Raw genomic sequence first — 22,133 nt, forward strand, 5'->3', positions numbered from 1 at the left:
GCAGAAGGTCGGGAATGTGTCGTATAAGCTAGATTTGCCTACGTCTATGGAAAGAATCCATCCAGTCTTCCATGTTTCTATGCTACGAAAGTTTGTGTCAGATCCGAGTAAGGTTCTCAGTGAACCAGATGTGGAGATCCTAGGAGATCTCACCTATGTAGAGCAGCCAGTACGGATCATTGACACCCAGATCAGAAAGCTAAGGAACAAGGAGATCCCGATGGTAAAAGTCCTCTGGAACCACCATAATATCGAAGAGTGCACCTGGGAGACAAGGGAGTCTATGCTCCAACAGTACCCCCATCTCTTTTGAGGTTAGTGTTAGCTTCTTTTGTTCTTTATGTGCCTTATGTTATGTTATGAGTATGTTTGAGTTAGAGAGGAACATTCGGGGACGAATGTTCTTAAGGAGGGGAGAATGTAATACCCGGCTAGACCCCGGTATCGGAATTTCTACGTTCCGGCGGATTTTCTGTTGGAAGTCGGGATTCGAGGATGTCGGAGCTTGCCCTAAGGGTATAAGAAAGGTTTTTAAGATGTTTTTAAGTGTTTTTATCATGTTTGCATGTTTTGAGTTAAGACAATTGAGTTTTGAAATGAAAAGGCCAAGGGGACAAAAGCCAGGTTCGGCCGCCGAAGGTGAAGTTCGGCCGCCGAAAGTTGCATGGTTTCGCATGCACGTTAGGCCGCCGAAGGAAGAGTCGGTTGGCCACTACAAAAGCCCCTTTGCCCGAGACTTGAGTGTTAAACACTCTGTTTTTGGGTCAAAGGTGGGTTCAAGCTCTCCTTGGTGTGATTTCTCATGTTTTCCTCAAATCTTGCATGTTTTAACTTGATTTGAGCTTTGTTTTAGAGATTTGAGCAAAAGGAAGCAAAGTTGAGCACTTGGAGAGTTTAATTGAGTTTTCTCCTATCTCCAAGCTTGGATCATCAATCCTCTAGTTCTTCAAGAGGTAAGCATGGACAATGCCATGTTTATGTAGGATGCTTCGCATTAGTATTCACCAAGTTGATGCATTGCATTATTACTTGTATATGTGGATTGGACCGAGGCGATCTCAATAGCCCATAAGTCTGTCATTATTGTATGTCCTGTGTGAGCTCCTTTGGGGCCGGGCATTTACCTTGGATGAGTCCTGTGAGAGCCCTTATAGGGTCGGGCACCATGAGTAGTTAGTGAAAGACCTGTGTGAGCTCCTTTGGGGGCCGGGCACTGACAGAGGGAGTTTTGGGATCATGTCCAGTCCGAGATGTGAAATGTTTGTGCAGTGATGCATCATATGATAGCATGTTTTAAATGTGATTTTTTTATAGATTCCGCTCACTGGGCTTTAGCAGCTCATCCCTCTCCCTAACCCCATTTTTCAGGGCCTCAGAGAAGAGAAAGAGAAAGAGATAGCAAGGGTAAAAGGCATATGTAATAGTATAGATTGGTGGACATGAGAATGATGTACAGTACAGAGTTTATGTAATGTATAGAAATGATGTAATAGCAAGCTATATAGTGAGTTATAGAATTGTGCTTGGCCCTAGTGCTTGTTATCCCTTTGCACATGATCCTTTTATGTTATATATGATTGAGATAATGTTGTGATGATGATGAGCTAAGCTTGGTGCATGGTAGTTTTTTCTATCTCTGTAGTTACTGTATGGTACCATAGCAGGTATCACTCTTCGAGTGCATACAGACAGAGCATGCATAGTTCAGGCTTAGTGAAAGTTATACAGAAAGAAAAGATAGTCAAGCAAAGAAAAAAAAAGAAGTAAGTATCAGTTTTAAGCTTAAGTATGATCATGTATGGGATTTATCAGGTACACAGAGTTGACAGTAGGCTTACTACGGGTCCCGGCGGCCTTAAGCCGATCTGGATCCTAGTGCCGGTGATGGTCCGGTAATCGGGCTGTTACATCAGCATTCACTCACATCACCAAATAATGATGCAATGCAACATATTCGTGAATACTAATGCAATCAACCTATGGCATAAACATGATGCATGAGATATGCTAAAAGCAGTTTGTGGTTCAATTAAAAGTTATAAGTTTAGTTCCACTCACCTCTGGCTATCTGGACTGACTGACTCTGCAGGTTCTGAACCTCTGGAGCAGTACTCACTGCTGCTCTCTCTGGTTCCTCTGGTCTGTACCTATACAGATGGACTCAAATGAGGGACCAAACAAGCGTAGAATAACTCTCTTAAACTTCCCCAAGAATCCCCTTATACTTACTCAACTTTCCATGCAAAGCATGCAAAAGAAAGCTGGACAGGACACTTTCGGCGGCAGGTTCGGCGGCCGAATGTCCTCTCCAGAGACGAAACTCAAGCACCTTCGGCGGCCGAAACTCAATCTTCGGCGGCCGAACCCTTTCGGGGGCAAGCTTCGGGGGCCAAACCTCACTCCAGAGACGAAAGTCTCACACCTTCGGCGGCCGAATCCCCCAAACAGAGCCGAACATGCAAAACAGGCTGTGGCAACCAAGCCACCATGCAAGAGGTTCGGCGGCCGAATGAACCTTCGGCTGCCGAACCTGCGTTCATCCAGAACTCAGCTTCAACGGCAAACCATCTCCTCTTTCCCTTCAATCTCTCCAAACATGCCTACCTCCGCTACTCAACTCACATATACTCAAGTATATGATCACAGGGGTCCAAAACTATCTAATAACCCCAAACAACAAATCAAACATAACACAGAAACATATATACATGCATAAATCATTAAAACCATCATTAAAAACCTAAACATGCATCTCTCTCTCCACCACTCCCATAAAACCTTCAGAAATACATAAAAACATGGTCAAGAGCATCACTTACCTCCTGTAACAAGAAGCTGAACACTCTGACCTAAGGAAAACGGACCAACTCTCCTCAAACTCTCCAATTCTCACAAACTTAGCTTTTTGCTTCAACCTTTCAAAATCTTTGAACACACACACACTAATCTTCTGTATGAGCAGCTAAAACCACTTGCAGATGAGTCATGAGGGACGTGGCCTATTCCATGGCAAGAATCTGAGGCCAACATCTGTCAAAAGCCATGACTCAGCTAGCTGGCCAACTCATCGTCGGCTGCCCAATCACATGCAAGACCATGCAACGTTCGGGGGCCGAACTAAATCTTCGGAAGCCGAACATTGAGCACTTTCGGCGGCCGAACTTACCTTCGGCGGCCGAACTTGGCTCCTCTGCCTTGGTTCATTTCAATCCAACACTTGGTTCTATTTACCTTCAAAACATTTAAACACATCATAACACTGAATAAAACATAGATCCTATCCATTTTAGAATTCCGACACCCCGAATTTCACCGGACGACAGAAATTCCGGTGCCGGATTCTAGCCGGGTATTACATGGAATGCATCACATCACAGCTAATCACATCAAGGATGAACTTGTCACCAATAGCCCTCTACATAGTCCAACTGTGCCAGAACGTAGAATGGGTCCTGGTCTTTCTCTTACATAGTGCCAGCGAACGTAGAATGGGTCCCACTGGTCTTACATTCCGTACCGTACATATCACATCGTCACATCATAGATCGAGGGCTATGGATCATCCAACATTCATCCACATCAACATTAAAATATGCAATGCAACATATTCGTGAATTCTAATGCAAATAACCTAAATCATCACATGGCATTCATGATGCATGAACATGCTCAAAACTTTACAATTGATTTACTTTAAAACGTAAGGGTTTATTCTACTCACCTTTGGATAGCTCTGACCAGACACTGGAGCAGCTGACTCACTGCTGGGGTCCTCGGTTCCTCGGATCCGAACCTACACAGGTGGACTCAAATGAGGGACCAAACAACTAGAACATAACTCTAAACTACTCCCCAAAAATCCCCTAAAACATCATGAAACAATCATAGAAAAACATGCAAGAGAGGGCTGGACAGGGCACTTTCGGCGGTAGGTTCGGCGGCCGAAAGTCCCTCCAGAGCCGAAAGTCAGGCAGGTTCGGCGGCACCTTCGGCGGTCGAAACTGTAATACCCGGCTAGACTCCGGTATCGGAATTCCTACCGTCCGGTGGGATCCCGGATGTCGGAGACCTCTAGAAGGGTAAAATCATGTTTTTGTAAAATGTTTTCATGTTTTTAATGGTTTTAAGTATGAAATTAAATGAGTTTTTGCATGAAAAGTCTTTGGAGGAAAACCCAGGTTCGGCCGCCGAAAGTCAAGTTCGGCCGCCGAACATGCATGCACTTCGGGAGTGCTTTAGGCCCCCAAAAGCATAAGTGAGAGAAGTCCAGGTTCGGCCGCCGAACCTCATGTTCGGCCGCCGAACATGGCATGCATGCGGAGGCACATTCGGCCCCCGAACGTGGTCTGGCCAGCCACTATAAAAGGGTCCTTTAGCCGAAAACGGGCGAGCTTTTCCCCATTTTCGGCCAAGGTGAGCTCTCCGCCGTCTCTCACCCATTTTTGATGTTCTTCCTCTAAATCTTTCAAGATTTTCACTTGTTTTCACTTGGTTTTGAAGATTTAAGCTTTTGAAACAAGTTTTGGAGCTTTGGGAACTCAGGAGCTCATTTTCGTGGATCTCCAAGTTTAGGTCGTCTCCCTCTCGATCTTCAAGAGGTAAGAGCCGATCTTAAGCTCCTTATGTGTTCTAAATAAGTTTTATGCAAGATCTAAGGGTAGAAATGCATGTTAGGGTATATGTTGAGTTATGGGTATATATTGATGTTTTGAACAATGTGTGTTGTTTGAGTATGTTTGAAGTGTTGTAGTTGGGGTATTTGATGTTTTGAGGCCCCTAGGAACTTGTATGCATGTGATGGTTGAGATGTATGCATGATTGGAGGTTTTGGGAGGCAAGAGGTTCGTTTGAACCAAGTTTCTGCCCTTTGGCAGAAACCAGGTTCGGCAGCCGAAGGGAGTTTCGGCCGCCGAACCCCCTTTGTGGAGGCAGCATTCGGCTGCCGAAGTTGCCCCCGAAAAGAGACTTTCGTCTCTGTCTGGGACTTTCGGCCGCCGAAAGTGCCTGACTTTCGGATCTGTCCAGGACTTTCGGCCGCCGAAGGTGCCGCCGAAAGTGCCCTGTTCAGCCATTTCATGCATATCTCTATGTGATATTTTCAGGATGTTTTAGGGGGTTTTTGGGGAATATTTTAGAGTTGTGTTCAAGTATGTTTGGTCCCTCATTTGAGTCCACCTGTGTAGGTTCGGACCCGAGGAACCGAGGACCCCAGCAGTGAGTTCAGCTGCTTCGGTGTTGTCAGAGTCAGCCAGAGGTGAGTGGAACTAAAACTTAATCTTTTAAATTAAATGCTTTATCATGTTTCATGCATCATGATTATGCAATAGGATGATTGCATTAGTTTTCACGAATATGCCGCATTGCATCATGTGTTGTTGATGTGGGTGAATGTTGGATGACCCAATTAGTCCATGACAGGAAGACCAGGACCCCATTCTACGGCCTGGCACGATTGTGGACTCGAAGACCAGGAGCCCAGAGGAGGCCCTGGAATAATGGTAAGTAATGTATGTATGACAGGAAGACCAGGACCCCATGCTACGGCCTGGCACCATGTTAGCTTGGACTAATTGGTGACAAGTTCACCCAACCCTTATGTGAATTGTCTGTGTTATGATGCATTTCATTAAAGCATAGTGTTAATATGTTTTATAGTTCAGCTCACTGGGCTTTTAGCTCACCCCTCTCCCTTTACCCCCAGGCTTGCAGGTACAGTATAGTGCGGGAGTCCGGTTAGAGTGAGGAAGTCATGTTTATGTAATAGCTAGCAATGGACATGATCAAATTGTAATGTAAAAGTACAGTATAGTTATGTAATGAGTTTTATGGATGTTAGTGTGTGCTTGACCATAGAATGTTGTATCCCTTTTTATACATGATCTTAGAGATTTTGATGATGTTTATGTAAACCAGCTCAACACAGGTTATGTTACCCTTTGAGGGCACAGATGAGATCCCACAGAGGGATCAAAGTTCTGTTTATATTTATGCACAGGTTGAGTTTGGTTGATGTTTATGAAAAGAAAAGTTTTAATTTTTATGCATGTTGTTGATCATGTATGGGATTATACAGGTTCACAGGTTTTATGTCAGGCTTGCTACGGGTCCTAGCGGCCTTAAGTCGACCCGGATCCTAGCGCCGGTAGCGGTCCGATTTTTGGGTCGTTACAGAATGGTATCAGAGCCCTAGGTTCATATGGTCGGACCTAGAGTGTCGGGCTCATAGATGTTATAGAAGGTCAAGCACAATAGGAAAAGATCATGTCCACTAGGATAGGATGTGGAGTCCTGTCTTGCATGATGATGTGAAATGCCATGATAATATGCATGTGCATTAATGATATGCTATGATATGTGATGTATGTGATGCGGGTTCATGTGTGCCCACATGAACCATATGATATTAATGATTATGTGCTGTGTACTGTTTTTCAGAAAACAGGATGAGAGGAACTCGTCGATCAGCAAGATTGACTGGAGTACCACCTGAGGATGAGGGCATGAGCACCCGTCCTTCAGCATTGCCTAGGGCAATGTCTAGTAGGTCTAACAGAGAAAGAGCAGTAAGAGACCCTAGAAGGTCTCTGGATCTGGGTAGAAGCAGGTCAGTTAGAGGAACAGTTCAGGGAGGAGCGTCAGAGGATATGGGGGATGATATGGACGTAGAGCAGAGGAGGGATGGCAGTTTGGGAGTCAGTATGTCAGAAGAAGGAATGGGAGAGTCCCAAGGAGGCACTCAGGCCTCGGGATTTGTTCAACCACCATACTACCCACCCTTCTCACAACACCCCGGGTATTCGATGGGAGGTACATCGGATTACCCTAGTTTCACCCCTTATCCCACACAGATGCCATACCCATCATACTACCCACCATACTCTCAGTACCCAATGTATCCACCTCCACCCTATTATCCAAGTCCAGCAAACCCTACCTCAGAAAATGTTGCACCACCTCCACCACCTGCAGAACCAGTAGCCCCAGTTGTTCAGCCACTTAGACCTAGCTCAGCCAGTGGGAGCAAGGTTAAGATGACCGATTACATGAAATTGGGTGCTCCTCAGTATGAAAAAGGGGATGACCCATTTGTGTACCTTGAAAGGGTTAAAGTAATCACTAATGAGATTGGGGCTGATGACAGTAGAGCCATTCAGATGGTCGGGTTCACGCTTAAGTGCAAGAAGGCACGGGAGTGGTTCAAGAATTATGTGAAACCGAGAGTGGACAGCATGACTTGGGAAGAGTTTGCAAACGAGTTTGCAGGATGGGCTTTTCCCGATAGTTCAAGGGAGCTGAAGATGATAGAGTTCGAACAGTTGAGGCAGACGGATGAGATGGGTGTGGAGGAGTTCACCGACAGATTTATGGAGCTGTTGCCTTTTTCTGGGCAGAGTCTGGACACAGATTCAAAGAGGTCAAGGAGGTATGTCATGAAACTTCATTCCAGGTATTCCTCCTTGATTCAGTCAGTGGACAGGGAGAGCTTCCATGCCATAGTAGATATGGCCAGGAAAATGGAGGCCAGTGCCATCGTTCAGGGGACAGTTAAGCAGTCAGTGGCACAGTCTTCCGGTTCTAAAACTCCGGGTGGGGGAAGATTAGATCCCTCTACCCTGAGTGCAGCAGCTTCAGGCAGTAAGAGATGGGGTAAGCCCAAGGGTAAGAAGAATAAGTTCTGGAATAAAGTCAAGTCTAGTCTGGGATTTGGGAGTGGCTCAAGCTCTGGTGCGGATAATGCAGTTTGTGCGAGGTGTGGTAAGCCACACAGGGGAGTATGTCGGTTTGGGACGAACGCCTGTTTCAGATGTGGTCAGGAGGGGCATATGGCTCGAGATTGTCCAAGAGCAGTCCCGATGGCTCCGTTCCAGCAGATAGCTTCAGGCAGTGTAGCGCAGCCAGCAGCTCCAACCATGACTCAGGCCAGTGGCAGAGGCAGAGGGAGAGGAGCAGCCTCTTCTTCAGCGGGTTTCAGAGGTGAAGGTCCATCAGCCCCAGCACGAATCTTCACAATGACACAGCAGGAGGCAGATGCATCTAACACCGTGGTGGCAGGTAACTTAATTATTGGTTGTTCAGATGTGTATGCCTTGATGGACCCTGGTGCATCTCATTCTTTTATTGCTCCGAGAGCCGTGGGGAGGTTAGGTCTAATGACTTCTGGGTTAGAGTGTCCTCTCTGGGTCAGTGGACCCAAGTGTGATCCATCTGTGGCAGAGTCAGTCTGCCAGTGTAGTCCTGTGTTTGTTGAGGGGAGATGCTTGTCCGCCGACCTAGTGGTTCTAGATTTGACAGATTTTGACGTCATTCTAGGGATGGACTGGCTATCTACCCATGGTGCTACCTTGGACTGCAGGGACAAGGTAGTCAGGTTCAGAGGTCAGGATGGATCAGAGGTTGTCTTCAGAGGAGACAGAAGGGGTACACCTAGAGGTATGATCTCAGCTCTTCAGGCTCGTAGGTTGCTTAGGAGGGGATGTCAGGGGTATTTGGCTCATGTGAGAGAGCTAAATAGTCAGGTTAGAGAGCCCGCCTCGGTGCCAGTGGTTAGAGAGTTCTTAGATGTGTTCCCAGACGAGCTGCCAGGTTTACCACCTGCTAGGGAGATAGAGTTCGAGATAGAACTGATGCCTGGAACCCGACCGATCTCTATCCCTCCCTACAGGATGGCGCCAGCAGAATTGAAAGAGTTGAAGGAGCAGTTACAGGAGCTGGTAGACAAGGGCTTCATCCGACCGAGTACCTGACCCTGGGGTGCTCCAGTTTTGTTTGTGAGAAAGAAGGATGGATCCCTTAGACTTTGTATCGACTACAGACAGTTGAACAAAGTCACTACCAAGAACAAGTACCCATTGCCAAGGATCGACGATCTATTCGACTAGCTAGCAGGAGCGGGTTGTTTCTCCAAAATAGATCTGAGGTCCGGGTATCATCAGTTGAGGATCAGGGAAGAGGATGTACCGAAGACAGCTTTCAGGACCAGATATGGGCATTTTGAGTTCCTTGTAATGCCGTTCGGGTTAACTAACGCCCCTGCAGCATTCATGGACCTCATGAACAGAGTGTTTAGCCAGTACCTGGATCACTTTGTTATTGTCTTCATAGATGATATCTTAGTGTATTCCAGGAATGCAGAGGAGCATGCCCATCATCTGCGGTTGGTTTTGCAGACCTTGAGGGAACATGGCTTGTATGCCAAGTTCTCCAAGTGTGAGTTCTGGCTAAGGAGCATTTCGTTCTTGGGGCATGTAGTGTCAGAGAATGGTATAGAGGTAGACCCCAAGAAGACAGAAACTGTGGCTAACTGGCCTCGACCCACTTCAGTGACAGAGATCAGGAGTTTCTTGGGTTTGGCAGGTTACTACAGGAGGTTCGTTCAGGACTTCTCAAAGATAGCAGCTCCTCTGACCAGACTAACCAGGAAGAATCAGAAGTTTCTGTGGACCGACCAGTGCGAGGAGAGTTTTGAAGAGCTTAAGAAGAGGTTGACTTCAGCACCAGTTTTAGCTCTGCCATCTAGTGGAGAGGACTTTACAGTCTTTTGTGATGCGTCCCGTGTGGGACTGGGTTGTGTGCTTATGCAGAATGAGAGGGTGATTGCTTACGCTTCTAGGCAACTGAAGAAGCATGAGTTGAATTACCCCACACATGACCTTGAGATGGCAGCAGTAATCTTTGCACTCAAGATGTGGAGGCACTACCTCTATGGGGTAAAATGTGAGATCTTCACAGATCATAAAAGCTTGCAGTACATCTTGAGTCAGAGGGATTTGAATTTGAGACAGAGGAGATGGGTAGAGTTGCTGAGTGACTATGATTGCAAGATTCAGTATCATCCGGGTAAGGCGAATGTTGTGGCTGACGCTCTAAGCCGGAAGTCACTAGGCAGTCTATCCCACATCACGGTAGAGAGAAGACCAGTAGTGAAGGAGTTTTACAAGCTCATTGAGGAAGGTCTACAGTTGGAGTTGTCTGGTACAGGTGCCTTGGTCGCTCAGATGAAAGTGACACCCGTGTTTCTGGAGCAGGTGGCTCAGAAACAGCATGAGGACCCAGAGTTAGTGAAGATTGCCAGGACGGTTCAGTCAGGCAAGGACAATGAGTTCAGATTCGACAATAGGGGGATCCTCCGCAATGGGAGTCGACTTTGTGTACCAGATGACATTGGGCTAAAAGGAGACATTATGAGAGAGGTTCATAATGCAAGATACAGCATTCACCCCGGAGCCACCAAGATGTATCAAGATCTGAAGAAAGTTTATTGGTGGCCAGCTATGAAGAGAGAAGTGGCACAGTTTGTGTCAGCCTGCGAAGTATGTCAGAGGGTGAAGCTGGAACATCAGAAGCCGGCTGGAATGCTTAACCCGCTACCTATTCCAGAGTGGAAATGGGAGAATATAGCTATGGACTTCGTAGTGGGGTTACCGGCGACGTCCAACAGATTGGACTCCATATGGGTGATTGTGGACAGACTCACCAAATCTGCTCACTTCATCCCTGTCAGGAGTGGTTATTCTGTGGACAAGTTGGCGCAGGTGTATGTAGATGAGATAGTCAGACTGCATGGGGTTCCTGTTTCTATAGTGTCAGATAGAGGGCCCCAGTTCACCTCCAGGTTTTGGCGGAGTCTGCAGGATGCCATGGGTACCAGGTTAGATTTTAGCACTGCCTTCCATCCACAGACAGACGGACAGTCGGAGAGGACCATCCAGACCATAGAAGATATGCTAAGGATGTGTGTGCTGGACTTTGGCGGTTCTTGGAGGCAACATCTACCTTTAGTGGAGTTTGCCTACAATAACAGTCATCATGCTAGCATCGGGATGGCCCCATATGAAGCTTTATATGGAAGGAAGTGTAGATCACCTGTTTGCTGGGAGGAGGTAGGAGAGAGGTCCTTAGCAGGACCCGAGCTAGTAGAGATCACCAGTAGGGTGGTGCCCATGATCAGAGAAAGAATCAAGACAGCTGCAAGCAGACAGAAGAGTTATGCAGACATCCGCAGAAGGCAGGTAGAGTTTCAGGAGGGGGATCTGGTATTGCTTAAGGTGTCTCCAATGAAAGGAGTGGTTCGGTTCGGGAAGAAAGGTAAGCTGGCTCCGCGGTACATCGGACCCTTCGAAGTCTTGCAAAAGATTGGGAATGTATCGTACAAGCTGGACTTACCTGCTTCTATGGCAAGAATCCACCCGGTTTTCCATGTTTCTATGTTGAGAAAATTCGTGTCAGATCCGGGCAAGGTTCTTAGTGAGCCTGATGTGGAGATCCAAGAGGATCTAACCTATGTTGAGCAGCCAGTACGGATCTTAGACACCCAGATCAGAAAGCTAAGGAACAAGGAAATCCCGATGGTAAAAGTCCTTTGGAACCACCACAATATAGAAGAATGCACTTGGGAGACACGGGAGTCTATGCTCCGGCAATATCCTCATCTCTTTTAAGGTTAGTCTCTATGTGTTTTATGTGTATGATATGTTGTATGCATTGCATGTGCTAGTTGAGGAACATTCGGGGACGAATGTTCTTAAGGGGGGGAGAATGTAATACCCGGCTAGACTCCGGTATCGGAATTCCTACCGTCCGGTGGGATCCCGGATGTCGGAGACCTCTAGAAGGGTAAAATCATGTTTTTGTAAAATGTTTTCATGTTTTTAATGGTTTTAAGTATGAAATTAAATGAGTTTTTGCATGAAAAGTCTTTGGAGGAAAACCCAGGTTCGGCCGCCGAAAGTCAAGTTCGGCCGCCGAACATGCATGCACTTCGGGAGTGCTTTAGGCCCCTGAAAGCATAAGTGAGAGAAGTCCAGGTTCGGCCGCCGAACCTCATGTTCGGCTGCCGAACATGGCATGCATGCGGAGGCACATTCGGCCCCCGAACGTGGTCTGGCCAGCCACTATAAAAGGGTCCCTTAGCCGAAAACGGGCGAGCTTTTCCCCATTTTCGGCCGAGGTGAGCTCTCCGCCGTCTCTCACCCATTTTTGATGTTCTTCCTCTAAATCTTTCAAGATTTTCACTTTTTTTCACTTGGTTTTGAAGATTTAAGCTTTTGAAACAAGTTTTGGAGCTTTGGGAACTCAGGAGCTCATTTTTGTGGATCTCCAAGTTTAGGTCGTCTCCCTCTCGATCTTCAAGAGGTAAGAGCCGATCTTAAGCTCCTTATGTGTTCTAAATAAGTTTTATGCAAGATCTATGGGTAGAAATGCATGTTAGGGTATATGTTGAGTTATGGGTATATATTGATGTTTTGAACAATGTGTGTTGTTTGAGTATGTTTGAAGTGTTGTAGTTGGGGTATTTGATGTTTTGAGGCCCCTAGGAACTTGTATGCATGTGATGGTTGAGATGTATGCATGATTGGAGGTTTTGGGAGGCAAGAGGTTCGTTTGAACCAAGTTTCTGCCCTTTGGCAGAAACCAAGTTCGGCAGCCGAAGGGAGTTTCGGCCGCCGAACCCCCTTTGTGGAGGCAGCATTCAGCTGCCGAAGTTGCCCCCGAAAAGAGACTTTCGTCTCTGTCTGGGACTTTCGGCCGCCGAAGGTGCCGCCGAAAGTGCCTGACTTTCGGATCTGTCCAGGAATTTCGGCCGCCGAAGGTGCCGCCGAAAGTGCCCTGTTCAGCCATTTCATGCATATCTCTATGTGATATTTTCAGGATGTTTTAGGGGGTTTTTGGGGAATATTTTAGAGTTGTGTTCAAGTATGTTTGGTCCCTCATTTGAGTCCACCTGTGTAGGTTCGGACCCGAGGAACCGAGGACCCCAGCAGTGAGTTCAGCTGCTTCGGTGTTGTCAGAGTCAGCCAGAGGTGAGTGGAACTAAAACTTAATCTTTTAAATTAAATGCTTTATCATGTTTCATGCATCATGATTATGCAATAGGATGATTGCATTAGTTTTCACGAATATGCCGCATTGCATCATGTGTTGTTGATGTGGGTGAATGTTGGATGACCCAATTAGTCCATGACAGGAAGACCAGGACCCCATTCTACGGCCTGGCACGGAAATGAAAGACCAGGACCCCATTCTACGGCCTGGCACGATTGTGGACTCGAAGACCAGGAGCCCAGAGGAGGCTCTGGAATAATGGTAAGTAATGTATGTATGACAGGAAGACCAGGACCCCATGCTACGGCCTAGCACCATGTTAGCTTGGACTAATTGGTGACAAGTTCACCCAACCCTTATGTGAATTGTCTGTGTTATGATGCATTTCATTAAAGCATAGTGTTAATATGTTTTATAGTTCAGCTCACTGGGCTTTTAGCTCACCCCTCTCCCTTTACCCCCAGGCTTGCAGGTACAGTATAGTGCGAGAGTCCGGTTAGAGTGAGGAAGTCATGTTTATGTAATAGCTAGCAATGGACATGATCAAATTGTAATGTAAAAGTACAGTATAGTTATGTAATGAGTTTTATGGATGTTAGTGTGTGCTTGACCATAGAATGTTGTATCCCTTTTTATACATGATCTTAGAGATTTTGATGATGTTTATGTAAACCAGCTCAACACAGGTTATGTTACCCTTTGAGGGCACAGATGAGATCCCACAGAGGGATCAAAGTTATGTTTATATTTATGCACAGGTTGAGTTTGGTTGATGTTTATGAAAAGAAAAGTTTTAATTTTTATGCATGTTGTTGATCATGTATGGGATTATACAGGTTCACAGGTTTTATGTCAGGCTTGCTACGGGTCCCGGCGGCCTTAAGTCGACCCGGATCCTAGCGCCGGTAGCGGTCCGATTTTCGGGTCGTTACAGAAACTCCCAGACAGAGGCGAAACTCATGCATGTTCGGCGGCACTTTCGGCGGCCGAAACTCCCAGACAGAGACGAAAGTCTTCTTTCGGGGGCAAGCTTCGGCAGCCGAAGGCTGCCTCCACAAGCATGTTCGGCGGCCGAAAGTTCCTTCGGCTGCCGAACCTGGTTTCTCCCATAGTGGCAGAAACTCAGCTCTTCTATGCACATTGCCTCCAAAACTTTCCAATCATGCATAAACCTATTCTACAACACACATACACAAGCATACAAGCTCCTAGGGGCTTCAAACTATCTAAAACCCCATCTACAACACATCAAACATCCATATTGTTCAAAAATGTAACATAAACTCATAAACCTAACCATAAGCTAAACATGCATTCTACCCCATAGATCTACTTAAAACTTACTTAAAACATGCAATGAGCTTAAGATCGGCTCTTACCTCGTGGAGATCGAGAGAGAGACGACCTAAACTCGGAGATGGGAAGGGTTGAGTTTCCTTGAACCTCAAAGCTCCAAAACTCACTCAAAACTTGAAAATCTTCAAAACAAAGCAAAACCTCATGAAAATCTTGAAAGATCTGAAGGAAGCACTCAAAGATTGGTGAGGGACGGCAGAGAGCTCACTTTGGCCGACAAAGGGGAGAAAAGCTCGCCCGTTTTCGGGTAAGGGACCCTTTTATAGTGGCTGGCCAGGCCACGTTCGGGGGCCGAACGTGCCTCCGCATGCATGCCATGTTCGGCGGCCGAACTTGAGGTTCGGCGGCCGAACCTGGACTTTCCTCACTTATGCCTTCGGGGGCCTAAGGCACACCCGAAATACATGCATGTTCGGCGGCCGAACTTGAGGTTCGGCGGCCGAACCTGGGTTTTCCTCCAAGGTTGTTTTCATGCAAAAACTCATTTCCATCTTGCTTAAAACCATAAAACACATTAAAACATTTTTTGAAAACATGTTTCTACCCTACTAGAGACTTCCGACATCCGAGATTCCACCGGACGGTAGGAATTCCGATACCGGAGTCTAGACGGGTATTACATTCTCCCCCCCTTAAGAACATTCGTCCCCAAATGTTCACCAACTAACACATAGCATGGCATAAACAAAACATACATACAAGCACATGGACTCACAAGGAACTAACCTTAGAAAAGATAAGGGTATTGCTGGAGCATGGACTCCCGTGTCTCCTAAGTGCATTCTTCCAAATTGTGGTGGTTCCACAGGACTCTCACCATCGGGATTTCCTTGTTCCTTAGCTTCCTAATCTGGGTGTCTATGATCCGTACTGGCTGTTCAACATAGGTGAGATCCTCTTGGACCTCCACATCAGGCTCACTGAGAACCTTGCCCGGATCTGACACAAACTTCCTCAACATTGAAACATGGAAAACCGGATGGATTCTTTCCATAGAAGCAGGTAAATCCAGCTTGTACGACACATTCCCAATCTTTTGCAAGATTTCAAAGGGTCCGATGTATCGTGGGGCTAGTTTACCTTTCTTCCCAAAGCGAACCACTCCTTTCATAGGAGACACCTTGAGCAATACCAGATCCCCCTCCTGAAACTCTACCTGTCTTCTGCGGATGTCTGCATAACTCTTCTGTCTGCTTGCAGCAGTCTTGATCCTTTCTTTGATTATGGGTACTACCCTGCTGGTAATCTCTACTAGCTCAGGCCCTGCCAAGGCCTTTTCTCCAACCTCTTCCCAGCAAACAGGTTGTAACAGCCCGAAAACCGATACCCCTCTGTAACGGCTCCAAACTGCTCGGCGCTAGGATCCAAATCTGCTTAAGGCCGCCGGGACCCGTAGCAAGCCTGCTACTGACCTCTGTGTACCTGCTCAATCCCATACATGATCCAACTAGAACATTAACCTTGACAAACTTTTCTGTAAAACCACCAGGCTTAACCTAAAACCACAGCCTTCAAGGCCTACACTAGTGACCTACTACCACACTCAACCTCTATGCACTATGTCTGAAAACATAGAACCCACTCTCTCAGGGTCAGCATATCACAGGTTAGTCTTACTTTCCGTTATGGGTCAAGGGGTTTTATACCCTTTCTTCCCTCTCAGATGGGTCAAGGGGTTTTATACCCTTTCTTCCCTGATCACTGGAGTTTTATAAACACATCATATGTTAAGCCTAGCTTGACACATTTATCATCAAGAAACGTAAAACAGGATACATGTATAAACTAGGGATTCAGCATACACTGGGCAAAGCACAATGCTAGACATTGTCTCATTATACTCTATCTCTTTCCCACATGCTCTTTCCATGCATAACCTGTATATACATCATGCTAAAACATCATGTCCATACATCATGTCCATGACTATACTATACACACATACATAACATAACATAACATAACAACACTTTCTCTTTACAGCGTCTTACAGAAACATATACATCGAACTTCTCTTAGACATATACATGCCACATGCTACTCTATCACAACCTAGCTATGCTATTACAGCCAAACACGGCAACCCATGCTTAAACTCTGCTTTTCCCATAGCTCACTCTGCTGCACTCTGCTGAACTCTGGCCCTGCAAAACTGGGGTTAAGGGAATGGGGTGAGCTACTAGAGCCCAGTGAGTAGAAACCATAAAACAGTTCATTCATTACATGCTTTCATGGAATGTGTCATAGCACAAACATCTCACATCTCGGATTAGACATGATCCCAGAACTCCCTCTATCGGTGCCCGGCCCCTACGGACTCCCAGGTCACTACATGTACTAGAGCCCGGCCCCTAACTGCGGTGGGTTAAGGGAATGGGGTGAGCTACTAGAGCCCAGTGAGTAGAAACCATAAAACAGTTCATTCATTACATGCTTTCATGGAATGTGTCATAGCACAAACATCTCACATCTCGGATTAGACATGATCCCAAAACTCCCTCTGTCAGTGCTCGGCCCCTACGGACTCCCAGGTCACTACATGTACAAGAGCCCGGCCCCTAACGGCGGAGCTCCCAAAGGTCTTATCTAGCCATAACAGGTAGCGGGCTATTGAGATCGCCTTGGTCCATCCCATCAACACTAATAATAATGCAATGAAGCATATTCGTGATTTCTAATGCAATACACCTTAATATCATATGGCATCCATGATGCGTGTCTCATGCTCATACTGTAACGATATCATTAGCTTTAAAACATGCATAGTTAGTTCTACTCACCTGAAGCCAAGCTGTGGCTAACTCTGGGCCAACTCTCACACTGGAGCTAAACACCTCGCCTCAGGTCCGATCCTACACAGGTGGACTCACATGAGGTGCCAAACAACTCTCACATAACTCTAAAACATCTCCCCAAAAACCCCCCTAAAACACCATAGACATGCATGGAAAAACATGCAAAGGAAGGCAAAACAGGGCACCTTCGGCGGCACTTTCGGCGGCCGAAAGTCCTCTCCAGAGATGAAAGTCAGGCATGTTCGGCGGCAGGTTCGGCGGCCGAAACTCCACACCAGAGCCGAAAGTCCAAACCTTCAAGGGCGAGTTTAGGCGGCCTATCCCACCTCCTCAAGGGTTCGGCGGCCGAAACTCCTTTCGGCGGCTGAACCTGAGTTCCTCCAGAACCCAGATCCATGCACCAACAAGCCTCCCTAAACCTTCCTAACCCTCTTAACATGCATATAACCTCTGAAAACCATGCACAAACCCTTAAACACACATATAGGAGCTTCAAACAACCTTAAACTCCAACACACAACAACACATAACCACATATAACAAACAAAGGTATAAAGGATACATAAACCCCTTCATGCACAACTCATGCAAACCATGCAAACCTACCCTTTATCCCTCCATAAAACTTGCGTAAAATACCATAAAACATAAGGATCAACACTTACCTCTTCAAGAACTAGAGTTGGTGTGATCCTAACTTCAAAACATGGAGAAACCAAGCTTCAAGAGCTTCAAACTTCAAAACCTTGCTCAAAGCTCACAACTCTTCAAAACAAGGATAAAACTCATTAAAAACCATGCAAGAACTTGCAAAAACCATGAAATCATCTCAAGGAGGACATGAGCTCACCTTGGGTGAGAAGAGGAAGAAAACTTCCCTCTTGAACCGACCTAAGGGGCTTTATAGGTGGCTTGGTCAACCATCTTCGGCAGCCAAACTTGCACCCGCAACTCAGCCAACTTCGGCGACCGAACCTAGCTTTCGGGGGCACAACCTCTACCACCTTCGGCGGCCGAACATACCTTCGGCGGCCGAACCTCTGTTTTTCCCTCCTTGACCTTTTCTCTTCACAACTCATTTCCTTTCCTTTCAAAACCATAAAACACTAAAACCCATGTTAGAAAACCTTTAGAAAACCTTGTAGAAATCTTCAGTTTACCCTTGCAATACCCCGCAAAACGAATCCGACATCCGAGATTCCACCGGACGGTCGGAATTCCGATGCCTGACCGAGCCGGGTATTACACAGGTGATCTGCACTTCCTTCCATATAAAGCTTCATATGGAGCCATCCCGATGCTAGCATGATGGTTGTTATTGTAGGCAAACTCCACCAAGGGTAGATGCTGCCTCCAAGAATCGCCAAAGTCCAGCACACACATTCTGAGCATATCCTCTATGGTCTGGATGGTCCTTTCTGATTGTCCATCCGTCTGTCGGTGGAAAGCAGTGCTAAAATCCAACCTGGTACCCATGGCGTTCTGCAGACTCTGCCAAAATCTGGAGGTGAACTGGTGCCCTCTATCAGACACTATCGAAACAGGAATCCCATGCAGTCTGACGATCTCATCGACATACACCTGCGCCAACTTGTCCACAGAATAGCCATTCCTAACAGGGATGAAGTGAGCAGATTTGGTGAGTCTGTCCACAATCACCCATATGGAGTCCAATCTGTTGGACGTCGCCGGTAACCCCACTACGAAGTCCATAGCTATATTTTTCCATTTCCACTCTGGAATAGGTAGCGGGTTAAGCATTCCAGCCGGCTTCTGATGCTCCAGCTTCACCCTCTGACACACTTCGCAGGCTGACACAAACTGTGCCACTTCTTTCTTCATAGCTGGCCGCCAATAAACCTTCTTCAGATCTTGATACATCTTGGTGGCTCCGGGGTGAACGCTGTAGCTTGCATTATGAGCCTCTCTCATAATGTCTCCTTTTAGCCCTATGTCATCTGGTACACATAGTCTGCTCCCATAGCGGAGGATCCCTTTGCTGTTGAATCTGAACTCACTATCTTTGCCTGACTGAACAGTCCTGGCAATCTTCACTAACTCTGGGTCCTCATGCTGTTTCTGAGCCACCTGCTCCAGAAACACGGGTGCCACTCTCATCTGGGCTACCAAAGCACCTGTACCAGACAACTCCAACTGTAGACCTTCCTCAACGAGCTTGTAAAAATCTTTTACTACTGGCCTCCTCTCTGCCGATATGTGGGATAAACTGCCCAGTGATTTTCGGCTTAAGGCGTCTGCCACAACATTCGCCTTACCCGGATGGTATTGAATCTTGCAATCATAGTCACTCAGCAGCTCCACCCATCTTCTCTGTCTCAAGTTCAAATCTCTTTGATTCAGGATGTACTGCAGGCTCTTATGATCTGTGAAGATCTCACATTTAACCCCATAGAGGTAGTGCCTCCACATCTTGAGTGCAAAGATTACTGCTGCCATCTCCAAGTCATGTGTGGGGTAATTCAACTCATGCTTCTTCAGCTGTCTAGAAGCATAAGCAATTACCCTTTCATTTTGCATTAACACACAACCTAGTCCCACACGAGACGCATCACAGAAAACTGTGAAATCCTCATTGCTAGCTGGCAAAGCTAACACTGGTGCTGACGTTAACCTCTTCTTAAGCTCTTCAAAACTCTCTTCGCACTGGTCAGTCCACACAAACCTCTGGTTCTTCCTGGTTAATCTGGTCAGAGGAGCTGCAATCTTTGAGAAGTCCTAAACGAACCTCCTGTAGTAACCTGCCAAACCCAAGAAACTTCTAATCTCTGTCACTGAAGTGGGTCTAGGCCAGTTAGCCACAGCTTCTATCTTCTTGGGGTCCACCTCTATCCCATTTCCTGACACTACATGCCCCAAGAATGAAATGCTCCTCAGCCAGAACTCACACTTAGAGAACTTGGCATACAAGCCATGTTCCCTCAAGGTCTGCAGAACTAATCTCAGATGATGGGCATGCTCCTCTGCATTCCTGGAATACACTAAGATATCATCTATGAAGACAATAACAAAGTGATCCAGGTTGGCTAAACACTATGTTCATGAGATCCATGAATGCTGCAGGGGCATTGGTTAACCCGAACGGCATTACAAGGAATTCAAAATGCCCATATCTGGTCCTGAAAGCTGTCTTTGGCACATCTTCTTCTCTTATTCTCAACTGATGGTACCCAGATCTCAGATCTATTTTGGAGAAACAACCCGCTCCGGCTAGCTGGTCGAATAGATCGTCGATCCTTGGCAGAGGGTACCTATTCTTGGTAGTGACTTTGTTCAACTGCCTGTAGTCGATACAAAGTCTAAGGGATCCATCCTTCTTCCTCACAAACAAGACCGGAGCACCCCAAGGTGAGGTACTCTGTCGGATGAAGCCCTTTTCTACCAGCTCTTGCAACTGTTCTTTCAATTCTTTCAACTCGACTGGGGCCATCCTGTAGGGAGGGATAGAGATCGGTCTAGTTCCAGGCATCAACTCTATCTCGAACTCTATCTCCCTAGCAGGTGGTAAACCTGGAAGCTCGTCTAGAAAAACATCCTGAAATTCTCTGACAATTGGCACCGAGGCCGGCTCCCTGACCTGACTATCTAGCTCTCTCACATGAGCCAAATACCCCTGACATCCCTTCCTAAGCAACCTACGAGCCTGAAGAGCTGATATCAGACCTCTAGGTGTACCCCTCTTGTCTCCTCTGAAGACGACCTCTGACCCGTTCTGATCTCTGAACCTGACTACCTTGTCTCTGCAGTCCAAGGTAGCACCATGGGTAGATAGCCAATCCATCCCTAGAATGACGTCAAAGTCTGTCAAATCTAGAACCACAAGGTCGGCGGAGAGGCATCTTCCCTCAACAAAAACTGGACTGTACTGGCAGACTGACTCTGCCACTGATGGGTCACACTTGGGTCCACTAACCCATAGGGGACACTCTAACCCAGAGACTATCAGACCCAACCTCTCAACGGCTCTCGGAGCAATAAAAGAATGAAATGCACCCGGGTCCATTAATGCATACACATCAGAACACCCAATGATGAGATTACCTGACACCACGGTGTTGGACGTGTTAGCCTCCTGCTGAATCATGGTGAAGATCCTGGCTGGAGCTGATGGACCTTCACCTCGGGAACCAGAAGAAGAGGCTGCCCCTCTCCCTCTACCTCTGCCACTGCCCTGAGTTGTGGCTGGAGCTGCTGGCTGTGCCACACTACCAGAAGCTGTCTGCTAGGCTGGGCCATAAAAGGTGCTCTAGGACACTCTCGAGCCATGTGTCCCTCCTGTCCACATCTGAAACATGTGTTAGTCCCAGCTCGACACACTCCCTTGTGCGGTCTCCCACACCTTTGGCATTCTGTACCAACTGAGCCTGAGCTCGAGCCACCGCCTAATCCCAGACCAGACTTCAACTTACTCCAGAACTTGTTCTTTTTCGGCTTCTTGGTGGTGTTATCCCACCTCTTGCTGCCTGAGCTCTGAGAAGAGGGACCTGGCCCTCCTCCGCCTGGGGTCTTAACCCCTGAAGACTGGGTCACTGACTGCTTCACTGACCCCTCAACTATAGCACTCACCTCCATCCTTCGAGCCATATCCACCACAGTGTGGAAACTTTCCCTCTCAACTGACTGAATCAGATAGGAGTACCTAGAATGCAGCTTCATAACATATCTCTTGGCTTTCTTCGTATTTGTATCTAGAGCTTGCCCTGAGAAAGGCAATAGCTCCAAGAATTTATCCGTGAACTCCTCTACACTCATGTGTTCTGTCTGCCTCAGCTATTCAAACTCAATCATCTTCAGTTCTCTGGAACTGTCTGGAAAAGCCCATCCCGCGAACTCATTCGCAAATTCCTCCCATGTCATACCGTCTAGTCTCGGGTCCACATAACACTTGAACCATTCCCGTGCCTTTTTGCACTTTAAGGTGAACCCTGCCATCTGAATGGCCCTGCTATCATCTGCCCCTAGCTCATCAGTTATTATCTTCACTACTCTCAGATACTCAAAGGGATCATCCCCTGACTTGTATTTGGGAGCATCCAGCTTAAGGTAATCTGTCATCTTTACCTTGCTCCCACCGGCTGAGCTAGGTCTAGAAGGTTGAGTAACTGGGGCTGCTGGTTCTGTAGGTGGTGGAGGTGGGGGTGC

The sequence above is a fragment of the Manihot esculenta genome, chromosome 18 (assembly GCF_001659605.2).
Source record: "Manihot esculenta cultivar AM560-2 chromosome 18, M.esculenta_v8, whole genome shotgun sequence".
Classification (NCBI taxonomy): domain Eukaryota; kingdom Viridiplantae; phylum Streptophyta; class Magnoliopsida; order Malpighiales; family Euphorbiaceae; genus Manihot; species Manihot esculenta.